Below are 16,221 nucleotides of genomic sequence, written 5' to 3'. Positions count from 1 at the left end.
AAAATCAGATCCAACTATTCCACAGATCTGAGTCATCCACAGGCGTTTATAAACTATTACGGGGCTTGATTTCCAACCTCATAGACATTTTCTGGTAATCTAAATATTCTCCTTTTCAGTCTTTGGCCAGGAGCCACTCACTTCTGGTATAAGCCTATGTCAGGAGCTAGACAGAAAGAAGGCACACCAAAAGAATCAAGGCAATAGGGGTTATCCCTTCCTTGTGGAACAGCAAATCCAAATAGAGAGGACTGCAGCGCTAGCCAACAACATGACTTTGCTGCATTTTGAGAAATTCTGAGCCAGAGGACTCAGATAAGTAGCATCCAGATTCCTGACAATAGAAATTGTGAAATAAGAGCTCCTTTGTGGCATAGCAGGTTAAGGATCTGGCATTGGCACTGCAATGTCTTGGGGAAAAGCCGTGGTACAGGTTCAATCCCTGGCCCAGGAACTTCCACATGCCACAGTCACAGTCAAAAAAAAAAAAAAAAAAAAAAAAAAAAAGTGAAATAATAAATGTTTTTTCTTTTAAGCTGCTATGTTTGGGTTTAATTTGTAGTATATCAATAGATAAAAAATACAATCAATGATTTTAAAATAAAACAGGCATTGGAATTTAACTATAGGATTATGCTACTTGAAATTCTCTGAGGACTTATACCCTGACAATTTTTTTTTCCACTAGCACCTCTGAGGCAAGATTATAGCTATTTCCATACATTTGCATCTGCCTGAAAAGATATGATATGTATAGAACTCAGTGTCCTAGAAATGGAGCTTCAAAATTTAGGTACACCTTACAATGTCTGGGTGGGTGTTTCAAATACACACTGTTTAAACATGAGAACACTGTTGTTAAATATGAGAAAACACTGTTTAAATATGAGAACACTGTTGTTAAATATGAGAAAACAACTGGATACCGCAACAATTGCTGAAAATAGTGATCATCTTATTCGTTAAAAATATAGATGGTTCTGAATTTGTAGAATGAGTTCCTTAATTTTAGCTAATGATTCAATTATTTAACATTGGGGGGGGAAACATTTACCACTGGAACAAAAATCATGTATAATGCCAAATTTCTTAAGGTAATAAAATGTAACCTGGAGATATTACTTCATATCACATACCTATACATAATTTTTGTAATTAAAGGAAACTTTGTATTAGTTTTGTACAATCAGGGATCCTATAAATTGCATTGACAAAACAAAAGTTCCTTGATTCTACATAAACTAAGAAATTTCATCTTACCTTTAAGTGTGGCAAATATCTATCCTTCCTTCTATCAATCTAAAACATATACATGAAAAAATAAGAGCCATAACCAATCAGTGTCAATTTGTCTCTTGTATAGCATCCCTTTTGAAATAAAGAAGACATGCAGCCATGACCAGTTTCTCAACGTAAAGTATTCGTAAAGAGCTAGATTTGAACTTTTTTTTTGGCATTAAAAGAATCTAATTGCCTTTTACAAATGGCCAGAATGATTATCTGTAACTTCTTTGACTGAATCACACCGGTTACTTGATACTTAATTGATGTGCTTGCCTCTACCTACTGTCTTCAATCAAAGAGTTAATGATTTGTTAAAAGAAGAGGCTGGCTTCATTAAACCCATGTGTAGTAACTAGTAACCAACTGGGGTGTTTTAAATTGAAAAATTGCGTGAATAAATTCATGTTTTTTTCTGTCCAAGTTAGTCATTATATAGTTTTAACTGTAGAGGAAAAAAAGAAAGAATAGACAAAATAAGTAGGAGAATACAAACACACACATATATCTGTATATATTGTCTTTTTAGGGCCACATGAACAGCATATGTAAGTTCCCAGGTTAGGGGTCAAATTGGAGCTGCAGCCACTGGCCTACTCCACAGCCACAGAAACGTCAGATCTGAGCAGCATCTGCAACCTACACCACAGCTCACAGCAAGATCAGATCCTTAACCCACTTAGCAAGGCCAGAGATAGAACTTGCGTTTTCATGGATACTAGTCAGATTTGTTTCCATTGAGCCATGATGGGAGCTCCAATGTTGGAGAATAATTTCAATAAAAGAATGTTATACATGGAAACACAAATGCCACACCCTAGTAAACTGTGACAATGATCAAAAGTAGATATAGACTAAAACAGTCATCACATTGGCCTTGCATGTTTTATTGTAAGAGCCTACTGTCCTTTTGACTGGTCTATTTCACTATTCTCATCAAATCTCAGCTTTAATGACATATTGGTAGTCAGGATATTCTATGTAAAAGACCCTCCCTATGATTCACTATAAATAATACAGCGTTTACTTTTTCTGTTTTTCCTTCATAACAGCTGTCACTGCTTAAGTTTATGTTTAATAACTATCTTCAAGAGGAGAGGGATTCACTTTCAAGGGGCGTGGTCAGTTTTATTACTCCGTTTGAATACCTGGCATATGATAATGTTCTTTAAATATCTGGGATAGATGGAAAACAAAAAAAAAAACAAAACAAAAAAACACCTTGAATATTGTCGCTTCCACTAGACTGCCCGCTTGATTTGGCAGGGAATAGGGAACCATACCTTCAGTATGTCCCACTGATTAACCCTGCACCTGGCACTTAATAGAAATGGATAAAAGTGTGTTAACTGAATGAGCAAATAACTGCACAAATGGATAAATTTAATTCCCCATTCTAATGCCTATAGACTTGGATCAGAATTCCTGGGAGAGATAACAGCAAGTGAAAACCTGAAAGATGTGTTTCACTAAAGAGTTCCTGTGAATCACTGGAATCCTAGGGTCACTGCTGGGAGATGAATTAAACCATTGTGAATGGCAGCGCACCGCGAAGACACAGAGGCACAGGGGGGCAGCTTCTGCACATTTCTGCATTGGCACTGCCAGCAATTCTGTAGGCATTAATGTAGCAATGTGCTGCAGCAGCTGCCAGCAGTAAAGATGTATGCTCTGCAGTAAATGTAACCACAGGGAATGGGAGCCAGAACCAAAAGAGAAATAAAAATAGGAAAAGACTGGATCTAGAATGATGGTACTAACAATGGTGGCTGAGATGACCTCAGGCAGCAATGGCGCATGGAATGTTTAAGGATACTTGAAAGTCTCCAATCTCAGTTATTGGCAGAAATGGAGAAAAAATATTTGCCACTGCGCCAGTGAAAGGATATCCCCCCCAGGCTAGTAATAGCAGAATAAACACAGGTGACATAGATATATTAGAGAAAGGCTATGTTCAAGAATGTTAGGGTGCATAATATATAAGCCTCTGTGATTCTCTGTGCATTTTAAGGAACTCTGAACACAAAAATAAAAATATTCAACAGAAAAGCTTCTCCTTGAAAAAAAGGTTCCTCAATGAGGTCATGTTTACTGAGGATATATGTACAGCTTATTAAAACTTATATTGGTGCTTCACAGAAGGAGTGCTTAGGCTTGCTCTAAATATTGGTTTTGAATACAGGCAGAAATAGGAAATTTCGCAATCTCACATCAAACTGTGTAAGTATAAGCATTTTCTGATAATACAAAAAAGCACACTAACCTCCCTAGGGTGGAGGCAGTTACAAAGAAGACTTCTTGGAAAATAGTGAAACCTAAGGATGACCAAGGGTTAACCAAAAAAACAAACAAACAAATAAACAAAACCCAACCAAGCCAGAAATAACCAAGTGGTTGTGAAGATACACACAGTTATAACTAAGAAAGTAGAGAATGCATAGCAACAAAGAGGAATGGAAAGTTTCTCTGCATTTTGGAGTGTAGGGTAATCATATTTAGGGCTAGAGAACTAAGAAGGCCAGACCATAAAGGTTTATTTTAGGCAGTAAAGTGTTATAGAAATCAGTCTTTATTCCACAGATACCTCCCACAAATAGCTATAGCATTGTCAGTGGACTAAACTATCTACAATAGAAAGTTGCAAGGAGGGAAACTGCTTAATCTTTTTATCTGACTTAATATCATTCTAAATGTATCAGAACTGCAGAGCTTCCAGAAATGTAAATTCTTCTAATCAACTTTCAGAAAATGACCTCCTATTTTTCTAGTTGTATACCACTTTTACTACAATCCAGAATTATTTTCCTTCCTCACCAACCCTGAAATTCATGTCTGATCATTTCATGGTTTCATAGCATCCTTCACAAAACCCTTGACTCTGCTTCATCATTTGTATACTTTTTAAAACCCACCTCGTAGGATCAAACCTATTGTATGTCTTTTGCTATAATATTTTCAGGGTGATAATATTAGCCCTTAATCTCATATAACTATGAAAAATTAATTATGCAAATTATGTTTTCTAATATTTGTTGGAGGCTTGACATGACTTCTCAAAGATTTTATTTTCCTTATTCAGCTTTTTAGCCTATTCTCATCAGTGGATCATAGTCAGGTATGTTGGCTATTACACAAGCTTTTTTTTTTTTTTTTTTTTAATCTGGCAACAGTCTGTTACCTCAGACTCATCTTTCAACGCTGAATTAACATTCCAGAACTTTACTTCATAATCCAGTAATAGTCTGAGACTTTGAAAATTATATTCTATTCACACTTTTGCACATTTTTTTCATACTACCTATGTCTGGAACGCTTTCATGCTGTGTCTTCTTCCATTGAGAATGCCAAATCATAAATTCAAATGTAATTTTGTAATCAACCCTTTTAGGTAGCATTTGCTGAATATCTGCCAAGTTCCCAATTAAACCTGTATTGAATGCCAATTATACTTCCTTATGTTGCTTAGTGCATACCTTGAGAATCCTCAAAAGGTTGTACTGAAAATTGCTATGTTAATCGCAAAATAAAAAATAAAAGATGAGGGAGTTCCCATCGTGGAGCAGTGGAAATGAATCCGACTAGGAACTATGAGGTTGTGGATTCAATCCCTGGCCTTGCTCAGTGGGTTAAGGATCCGGCATTGCCGTGAGCTGTGGTGTAGACCGGCGGCTAAAGCTCCAATTAGACCCCTAGCCTGTGAACCTCCATATGCCAAGGGTGTGGCCCTAAAAAGACAAAAAGACCAAAAATAAAATAAAATAAAACAAAAAATAAAAGATGGAAAATCTGCTATATTATTTTTAAATCCATAGAGCATAAAATAATATGTGATAAAAAGTTTTATAAATATTAAAATTAAATAAGGGAGATATTGTGTGAATGTGTTGACCTAGATGATTATAGTTTGTTTTTCCTCTATAGAAATCCAGGGTAGATAAATGACTAGAAACACAATACTTAAGTTTAGGCCAAAGTAAAATATCAGAGACAGGATTTATCTTCCCCATTGAAGCACCAAAACAGTGGGAAAAATATGTGGAGTTTTTCAAGATACAGAGATTAGCTGCTACATGAAAGTGCTCCTAGAGAGAAAGGAAAGAAAATAACAAAGTGAGGTCTATGATTGTCCTGCAATAGTGCCCTGATAAAGTTTGAAGATGATGGTGAATGAAGAAAGAACCTAGAAGGAATTAAATACAGTTTCTGAGTTTAGGAGAAAAATCTGAGACTCCAAGAAGACCAAAGTGACTACAGTTTACAATAAAGAGAACCTCAGATGAAAGACCTGACTGTGGAGAACCCTGGGGTTCTTCAGTGGGTTCTTCTTGAGTATTCAGCTGTGTACTAAAAAGTGCATATACGTATGAAAATTAACTAAGCCCACTGAAATAGGCATCTTGAAATGATTAGGGGTAAAGTACCTAGTGCTTACATCTGGCTAGGAATAGTGGATGTTTCCATTGGTCATAGATAGCTCAAGACTCATGGAATATTGAGATTAGTATAAAGAAGATGCTGACTCATTGTTGAGGTATACTTAGCTCTACCCTGAATATGACTCCATTCCTGCCTAATGAATCATACAAATGAAACGTCAAAAGATCCAATTTCTACAAGCAACTAAACTGCCTGGAAGAAAGATGAAAAATATTTTTAAGAACAGAATAACTTTCTGATAGGAAGCAGGAAAATATAAACCATAATGGCAAGAACATTTAACTAATGGAAACTGATAGAGAATTGACATAGAAGAAATAGATTTTAAGGAAATTCTCATAATTGCACTTCATATGTTCAATAAGCAAGTAGATATATGAAAGATATATTTTTTACACTGTATACATTTAGAAAGATGTGAAAACTATAGTGTGGAAAATAAAGCTACTCTAGATGAGATCAATAGCAGATTAAACTTCAGAGAAAGAACAATTAGTAAATTGGAAATAAAAAAAGAACTTAAAAATTAAACAGTGTGAAGAATAAAAAAAGAGAGGAACATACTAGCTGTAATACAAATATAAGAACTCTAATATAATTGAATTTTTAATATGATAGAAAAGAGATGAGGGATTACAGTAAAAATGCATGATAAAAAATTGCAGGCCAAATTTTCCACATTTGATGAGATCTATAAAACAATAAAGATTTTTAAATAAAATTTTAATACAAAAAATATGAAGAAAACTATATCGAAGAGGCAGGACCAAGAAGTCAGACCAATATATCTTGTGCAAAAAATTAAAAAATCTAAACAAAATCTTATTTAATATGTAAAAAACAAAAATATAATTTAAAATTATTTTATATTATGACAAATTAACCCAGAAATGTGAGTTTAACATTCAAATACCAATCAACTCAATCCATCATATCATCAACTTTAAAAAGAAAAATACATGATTTTAAAAAGAGGTATTGAAAAACATTAAAAAAAAAAATCCAACATGCATTTTTAATAAAATTTTTCAGTAAATTAGGAGATAAAAGTTCTTCAACTTGATAAAGGGTGTACAAAAATCACACTTAACATTGCAATCTTGAATCTTTCATTTTTAATATCAGAAAAAAGACAATGTGTCAAATCATAATACATCTATCTATTCAAAATTGTCGTGGAACTTCCAGCCAGTTTAATATGTTAAGAAAAATAAAGACCCTTGGATTCAAAAGGAAGAGGTAAAACTGTCCTTTATTTGCAAAAAAAAAAAAAAACCAAAACATAAATTACTTGTAATTAGAACATACAAATAAATCTTAAAACTAAAGAATCACAATACAGCTAGCAATTAAAAAGAAAAGAGAAAAAAATTTGAATAGATTCTTTGTCAAAGATGTTAATGAACACATGAAAACAAATGGATTATTACTAGTTATTAAGAAAATGCAAATTAAAATCCCATTTAGATGATCCTGCACACTATTTGAGTGGTTAAATTAAAATAACTGACCATATCTAGTATTTCTGAGAACGTGGAGGAACTAAATTTGAACTCAAATTCAAGTCTTTTATTCTTAAACTGTATTTTGGCCCTATTTTACTTTTCTGCAAGATACAGATAGTTATTATTTTCCCCATTGGAGATATTTTGAAAATATACAATATTATGTGCTTAAAGCATTTGACAAGGGGAAATGATATACAACAGTTTTTCTTTTTTTAAAGGAATATTTATTATTATTGCACTATTATCCTACTCTATTATCCAAAAATCAGCACATTTCTCAGCTTTCTTTGGGATTTTTCCCAAGTCATTGAGTAGAGCAAAATAAAAGAAGACTAGTTAATAAAAAATGATTAGAAATAAAAAAAAAACCAGATTTTTGTGTACTAGATGCAATGACACGAGTATGAATTAAAAATAAAATCTAATAATAAAAACAAAATTTCTTAGTAGTTATTATGCACTATTTCCTAAAATACGCACATTCTTGCATTGTTTCATTTATTTTTTCCAAGGACACTCACTACAATATTAGTTGTATAATTATCCACATTTTATGATGAGAACACTGAGGCTCAGGGAGATTAAATATTTGATCACATTAGGCTGATTCAAAAGTGCAAGATCTTCAACTACTGTACAAAATACTCTAATACTTGATTAGAATGGTCAAGCTAAATAAATTATGGAAAATTCTTAAAATGGAATACAAAGCAGGCATTAAAATTCTAATAATAATAGGAATGGCTTTTTACTGATTACTTGCCTCTTGAAAGTTTTTTTATGCTAAATACAGACTTATACCCATTTTTGTGATAATCAAGAGTGGATTCACAGGGAAATGTGTACCAGGTGTTTAGTGAGAAATGCAGCACACAACCAGGGTGCACAGAATGATTTTCTCATTCTCTGGTGAGAATGTGTGTTTGTATACATATCTAATTTTGTTAAAATATTTGCCAAAATAAACCAGTGCTGTTTCCAAGTGGTAGAATATAAGTAATTTATCTTTTGTGATTTCTGTTGAACTGTTTGCAAGCATCATGTATAACAGTTTTGATAAACCATCTACATATTGGGAAGATAACATTGTTCCTACATAGGTAGTCACTTGTGCTTCTACACATTTTTTCTGTATCTTATGAAAATCTGAAGAATGACTGATCTCTAGTACTAACTGGAATTTGACTTACTTTTCCCAATTGAACTTTTAAAATCTTTAAGCTCCTTGTTCCCTGTGAAACACTCATTTCTGAGATAATCTCACGTTGCAAAGTATTAATACGGGCTTAAGCTAAATTTTGATTGGTTTATCTCCTTCAGCATCCTGCATACTACATAAGTGGTTAAATTAAAATAATTGACCATATCTAGTATTGCTGAGAAATGTGGAGAAACTAAATTTGAACTTAATTTCAAGTCTTTTATTCTTAAACTGTATTTTGGCCCTATTTTACTTTTCTGCAAGATAGAAATAGTTATATTTTCCCCACGGAGGTATTTTGAAAATATGTATTATGTGCTTAAAGCATTTGGCAAGGGGAAATGATATACAACAGGTTTTTTTTTTAAGACATATGTATTATTATTGCACTATTATCCTACCCTATTCTCCAAATATCAGCACATTATTTTATATCTTTCAACTTAACTGTAGCCCCAACCTGCCCCTGCCATCCCCACTTAGCATATACTCTACTTATCACCCTGAATTTATTTCTGTCTTCCTTTCTCCACTCCTATGCCTTTAAGCTTTCACACTTGCTGTTTAATTCACCTAGAATTGTTTTTCCCCTATTTTCCCACAAAATCCTATTGATTGTTTTTATCATAGGCAGTATTTTAGTCATAGAACCCACCAGAGTGTCTTTTACACATGAATATCTTGATAAATAAATCAACTTCTGCTCAAAAAGGATGCATTTTACTCCATATAGAATGGAAATATCCTATCTTGGCATAGAGTATGGTCAGAGGGTTAACTTTGCCTGTATTAAAGAAAGGGAATTATTTCATCATTAAGAGGAGTGTGTGGCTGTAGAAAGATAAACAATATGTAGCAACTGAACCCCGGTTCATTAATGTTTTTAGTTTTTCCAATATTTATATTTTTGATCCTATCAGTATTTCTCTCTGAAATGTTCTGCTTTCTGTTTATCACAAACTTATTCACCTTTTAGGTTAAATTATATTAGATTTTCACTAGAAATTACAATTTTCCTACAAACACCCCTGCTCCCCTGTTTTGCATAACAAAAAATGTATGTGTGGCAGATCATTAGAGTCATTTTAAGATTAGCAGGTGAAATGAGAAGCATTATTAAAATTTTTAATCACTCTGAGCACATTGGTTATTCTGCTTACTGAGTTAGTATTATTACAAATATACTGCTTGTATGCAGGACTCTTCCTTATATCACCTATGAAAATACAGTGACTTTTTTCTCCAATGTATAGAATGGTTTTGAAATGTGTATGAATGCAATTTTATGTACCTCCAACATTGCAATTAGACTTTGATACTTTTAATGGTTTATGCATTTTTTATTCATACACACTAAAACAATCAGGAATCAATAATAAGTAACAACAGTCAACATTTACATATTGTTTGAGATGTACCAAATATTGCACTAAATCCTTTTAATTTATTTACCATTTTAATCCTTACAATTACCCTATAGTGTAGGTACTATTATCATCCTCATTTTACAATTGACTAAACTGAAGAAAAATATGGTTAACTAACTTCCCACAGTTAAATAAATAGTAAGCAGAGAGCCAAGTTTCAAACCTAGACAATTTAGCTCAGAAGAGTCAGCTACTAACAAATATCCATAATGCCTTTCTCCTTGGAAACAGAGATAACCTAAGGTAATTTCAGGATAACCTAAATTAATGAAATTTCATGGAATATAAATTTTTGAATTACTGAAGTCATACATATTTTAACTTAAAACAGATAATATGGTAAGAGATCAAATTGTGTTAAGAGAAGGAGTACAATTTTACTATACTTTGGACAGGACAGTATCAAACAGTCCATGTTCAAAGTCTAATCCATAAGGATATTGATACTTTTAATATTGCTGCTTTAAGCATTTATTAAATAAATAAATACATGAAACTTTTATGATAAAAGTTGGTTATAATTTAGAATGAAATTTCCATATCACATGCATAACATTTGTATTTTTTAACCTTTATTTTAAGGATATCAGCCAAGTTAGAAAAAAATTTTAGGATGAAGTATTGCTAATGGGAAATATTCACATAGGAAAATATTTTCATTGACTTTTTTAAAGACATGGTATAGTTTATGTTGAATTGAGAGCAAATGCATTTTTAATAATATCCTAAAATATTTTTAAAGAGGTATGTTATTATAACCTACTATATACTATTAAGCCTGAGAATATATACTAAGGAATAGGTTAAAGAAAAAATTACTATGAAATTATCAATTTAGCTCTTAGAAAAGATCAATGTTAAAAAAAAATTCTTATTGATAACAAATAAAACTCTAGTAAACTAAATGATATTTCAGAAAAGCATAAGAATATGAAATACCATCATGTTTTTGGAAAAAATAAATATATATGCCATGCAATAGTATTTAATATATTTGCAAATTAAGTCAAAAATTCTGTGAAGGAAGGAATATGTTTATGTTTTCACCATATGCTTCACTCAGTGACAGGTACACTGCAGGGACTCAATATTTTAAAAAAAGAAAATTATTCTATGAATGAGCACTATATCAACATAGTGGGTAAGCATTTTTCCCCTCATGGTGATCAATAATAGAACTGAAGCATTCAAAATTTTTCTAGGAAAAATATAAGAACATGAGAAATTGCTAACTTTTATTGGTAAGTGTGCTTATTTTGTAAATTATTAAGAAGTGGTACCTAAACTATATCCCAATGAGCCTTTTCAAAATAGGCAATTCTCTAGATTCTGCCATAAATATTGTTGAGTCCTGAAAGACCACATCCTAAGATTCTGTTGCTAAGAGGAGAAAGCTAAGATATTTTTTCTGATCAGTAGAGCTCAGTCCTACCTCAATTCTTATTTCTGGCTGACTACTTAAAACAGACTACAAAGGAGTGCCAAATGAGTTATGATAATGTTCGTGTTTATCCTTCCAAGTTATTTTCTTTTAACAGATATTCATCTCAAACATACCAAAGCAAATAATTAAAGCAAAAACACAATAAAACAAAGCAAGAACTTATTAAAATGACCCCAGGTGAATCACAGGAACAAGAAAGTAGAATATCAACTGAAAATTTGGGAAGATCGAAATCAAGAAAGCAATCAAACCTCAATTACAGAAACAATTAAAAAATTCTTTATAATGCTTTGATAAATTTGAAAAGAATAGAAAATAACAAAATAACAATAATTAATACAAATACTAATTAATAAATAATATTCCTTGTTTGTGACAATGTCATAGTTGATGAACCTGACTTCCATCCTCCCACTACATAGCATGTATGCTCCTTTCCTTTGCTCAACATTTCAGCAGCACAAAATTCTTTGCCAAGTAAAATAATTCACACATTCATCTGAAAGAGGAATATTTCTTTGATGTAAATCTTTGCATTGATATCTTGGTGGTCATCTTTCATTAGTATATAACAAGAGGCATAAGTATATAGGAAGTGTCCCAAGCAGTTCTATAATTTCTATCAAATCCCCTTTCCTTTGACATCTCTGTCATCTTTTGTTGAAGGATTCCTTTGAAATCTCTGGTCATTTAGCCAGAAAATTATGCATGGGATACCTCTGCTTCACTTAAGTAAGTTTTAAGTGCATGTTCTGTGTGTAGATAGATAGATAGAGATATGTTAATATCTCTGTCTATCTTTATAGTTGGTCAAGGTTCTGTCAACTGTGATATTTTTTTCCTTTTCTTGTTCACCCCTGACTCGAGTCACCCCTCACCCTTCACCCATCACTTTCTACTACTAAGTGAGCTAATAAACACTGGAGAATCTTTGAAAGATTGATTTTATGTTGAAGTTATCATGCTACATAAAACCATTTACAAAACTGGTACAATATTGCTTTTGTCCTCTGGTTTTCTTGGGTTTTTTAAATTAACTGGAACCTGGTAGTAGATTCAATAAAGAAACATAAAGGTGTGTTTAAGGAATCCAAACAGTAGCCATATGAATACACTAGACAGAGATTCGATGTGAAAACAATATATACATATAATCCAATTTTTCTGTGCCTTTAATGATTATTTAGACTTCAAAATATTGACTAGACTTCTTTCAAGGTGTATATGTAGCTATTTGAGGAATCATGAACACTGACCATGGAAGAAGAAATCTCTTTGAACTTAGCTACCATTCATAAACCATGTGTTATCTGCTGCGTGCACAGCAGCATTCCATCTTTAAATAGAAATAGTGTATACAAACTGGATCCAAACATATCTTAAAAGATGCAAAAAAATTACATGAACAGGTGGCTCAGACTACCCTATTACCTCGTCCTGCTGTTCTGCCACATCTCCCTGACAACATGGGTATGACCTCATGGGGTGTCCACTATGACTACTAACAGAAGGGTAAAAAATGTAGGTCTGTTTGCAGCTGAGTCTGCATATTAAACTGTTATCATTTCAAAGTGGACAGCTGCTAAAAAACAGCCCTATGCAGGGTTAGTAATAAAAAACAGTGTTGGAAAGAAAACTTCAGAACATTTAGCAAAATTTGTGATTTCCACCTTATTAGGAAGCAAAGATGGCCAGAGACGCAGATCTGGAGCAGTGACTCATGGGATTTCATAATGGATTGACTGGCTAGTTAGGGTCTTAAGCAGTCAAGATTAAAAGATTGATGGCTAGGAGATCTGAAGAGGAGTCATTTGGATAAACCTCTTTGAATAAACACAAAGTATGGAAACAATTTTTTTCCATAAAGATGCACATTTGAGGACATACTCTGCACAAATATCTCTCAAAAATCTAGTGATATTAACCTTGTTCTGAATGTCACCTTAATTCAGTCACCCAAGTTGTTCACTAGGCACACGTACAATCTGGCCAGTATGGCACAACTGGGAAGCATGAATAAACTCAACAAAATGTAACAACCATAGTCTTATCTGCCACCCCAGCAGAGCAGCAAACTCAGATTTATCTTATCAGAATCATTCACCCCAGCTAGTAATAACTTTACTTTTAAGCTTTTAGTTCAACAGTTCAAATAACTTTTTTTTCTTTTTTGGCTGAGTAATTTAAGAGAAACATGGCTGTATTTACTGGGTATTACTTTCACGCATAATGACTTTCTATGCATAATGTCTCAAAATTGTGGTAATGGGAAACAAAAATTCTCAAACAACATGGGTTTGTGCTGAGCAAGGAAAATATTGCCATCTTTTACTTTTGAGTTGAGCTTTGAGTCAAGCCTGTCCCTCCAGCAGAGGACAATATGGAGCAACCAGCTACCTGAGGGTAGATTATATTGTACCCCTTTTTCATGGAAGAGGCTGCAATGTGTTCTCCAAGGGGCTTTACATAATCTGGATAAACATCTGAAGCTCAAAACACCTTTGCCAGCACCACAAACTGTAGAACTAGAAGTGCCGGTGGAATCAATATCTGTCCAATGCTGTGGCGTCTGGTAATATCTTTTTATTTCAATGGTAATGGAATAGATTTTAGTAAATTGAATAAAGTGAATGAATAGTTTCTGAATAGCAAAATTGGTGGATTGTTCTGGTTTTTCTCTTTTAACCCTTTAGATCAGCTTTTCACGCTTTTGTCCCCTGAAGACTGTCTTAACTTGCCACTTTCACCATGTAGCTTCCACTTGGTTTGGACCAAAGATAAATAACAGAAAACATCAAAATGTGGAAGAGGGTGAAGCCAGATATTTAATTTTTTTCCCTCTCTGCCCTTTTGCTGCATTTTGTGCTGTAGTGGTGAAGCCCTGATGACTTCCTACCTCTTACACTGGATGCCACCTTTCCCCTCCCCCCACCCTTGGAAGCCCAAGCTTGTGATATGGAAACGCCACAATGAGATATACCAATTCTACCAACTCCTAGCTTTACCAGGCATTCAAATTCAGGTACAAGACTTGGAAATTAAGCCACATTGAACCCTCTATATCAGCACAGTCATTGCTTGAATATTGCCAAGTGACTTAGTTGATACCATGTGGATTAAATAATTGCCTAACAGAGCTCTCTCCATATTCCTAAAATATAAAATCAAAGTCAAAGGGAAAATTTAAACCATTAAATCTGAGGTGAACTTGTTATATCACTATAGAAAATTGGGGCATATTTTAATAGTGTAATAGTGGTGGTCTAAAAACACTTAAAACATGTAACATTGTTTTGTAATTGTGGCTAAATTTCTTCAACTAAAAGAGCCTGGAAGAGAGTCTTATGAAGACTGGAGGCCTCGGAGTTCCCGTTGTGGTGCAGTGTAAACGAATCCAACTAGTATCTATGAGGATGCAGGTTCGATCCTTGGCCTTGTTCAGTGGGTTGGGGATCCCGCATTGCCATTAGCTGCGGTGTAAGTCGCAGATGTGGCTCAGATCTGGTGTTGCTGTGGCTGTGGCATAGCCCTAGCCTGGGAACTTCCATATGCTGCAAGTGTGGTCCTAAACAAAAAACAAAACAAAAGACTGGAGGCCTCAATGAGGCTGTTAGCGATCTCGAAGAAGACTGAACTGGATGTTTTGCAGTCTGGAGAAAACAGGATCATATTTATGCAGTAATGTAAATTTGTCAACACTGCTTCCTCTTTCGTGACAGGAAACACAGAAAGAGGATTTTATGAACTCCATTATCTAACATGAGATATTTCAGGCAGGATATAGCCATTTTCCATTGGCTTCTAGTTGTCAATGATAAAATATGTGAAATTACAACTGTTAGCTTAGTTTCTGAAAAAAAAAAAAGAAAGAAAATATAAAAGCAGAGATTGATGACTTTAAAACATATAACTCGTTCTCATCTCCACTTCCTTGTAGCAGAGGATTTTCAAAGAAAAGGCATCAAAGTGACTCCAAGGTGCCACCAGGAAATGTGGTCTCAGGGCTAAGGTGACAGGTGAATGGCTTAAGACCCTTTGCACAGGTTTCAGAAGAATACATAGCCATGCTTAATAGGGCTCCTAAGACTCCTAAGGGTATTGTAAAACAACACCCTGACTTGAGCCTAAGGTAGAGATGAGCTGGTCTTTAGAAGTAAAGTGAAAATAATAATAGAGTGGCTTCATAAATAAATACACAGGCAACCTAAACTATCTTTAGAATAATTATATTTGTTCAACTGAAACTATAAAATGAAAGGAGGTCTTTGGACATCCAAACTTCTATAAACAAGATTCAAGTTTAAAAAGCTACTCTTGGAGTTCCCATCGTGGCGCAGTGGTTAACGAATCCGACTAGGAACCATGAGGTTGCGGGTTCGGTCCCTGCCCTTGCTCAGTGGGTTAACGATCCGGCGTTGCCGTGAGCTGTGGTGTAGGTTGCAGACGCGGCTCGAATCCCGCGATGCTGTGGCTCTGGTGTAGGCCGGTGGCTACAGCTCCGATTCAACCCCTAGCCTGGGAACCTCCATATGCCGCGGGAGCGGCCCAAGAAATAGCAACAACAACAAAAAAGACAAAAAAAAAAAAAAAAAAAAAAAAAAGCTACTCTTTGAGGTCCTTGCCATTTTTAATGAATGCTGGAATGAGAAGGTATAAAAAACTAGAGAGCTGACTTAATAGCCAAAATGATCACTTCTAGGAAAAATGACTGGACTTTAATCACTGATCTAGCAATATAGCCAATGACATATGTACTTCACCATCGCACATATACTTTTTGATTGATACTGTCTATTGAGCAATCTCAGCTCTATCTCAAGGATATATATTGAATCTTTGGGTTAAAAATAACTTGCTTTTCTGTTCACAGAACTCTAGATTAATAGATATTATGGTTTAGGAAATACACACAAGGAAATTCAC

General features: G+C 34.0%; 1 protein-coding gene across 14 annotated transcripts in view; it reads right to left on the bottom strand.

Moving 5' to 3' along the window:
- The window catches only part of LOC146398660 (uncharacterized), a 519,413-nt gene that overhangs the window by 301,863 nt on the left and 201,329 nt on the right, over positions 1–16,221 (bottom strand). Inside the window, exon 4 of one of the 14 annotated variants that reach the window (XR_014820075.1) lies at positions 9,747–11,797. The exons of the other annotated variants lie outside the window; for them this stretch is intronic. The gene's annotated coding sequence lies outside the window, so the exon portion shown is untranslated. Of the gene's footprint in view, positions 1–9,746; positions 11,798–16,221 lie in introns of those variants that run through there. 14 annotated transcript variants of the gene reach the window in all.

This window comes from Sus scrofa, chromosome 11, assembly GCF_054392235.1.
Source record: "Sus scrofa isolate SSC_HxYL_T2T_F1_AM1 chromosome 11, Sscrofa_HxYL_maternal_Yorkshire_Landrace_v2.0, whole genome shotgun sequence".
Taxonomy (NCBI): domain Eukaryota; kingdom Metazoa; phylum Chordata; class Mammalia; order Artiodactyla; family Suidae; genus Sus; species Sus scrofa.
This window is presented reverse-complemented; position numbering and strand designations above follow the sequence as displayed.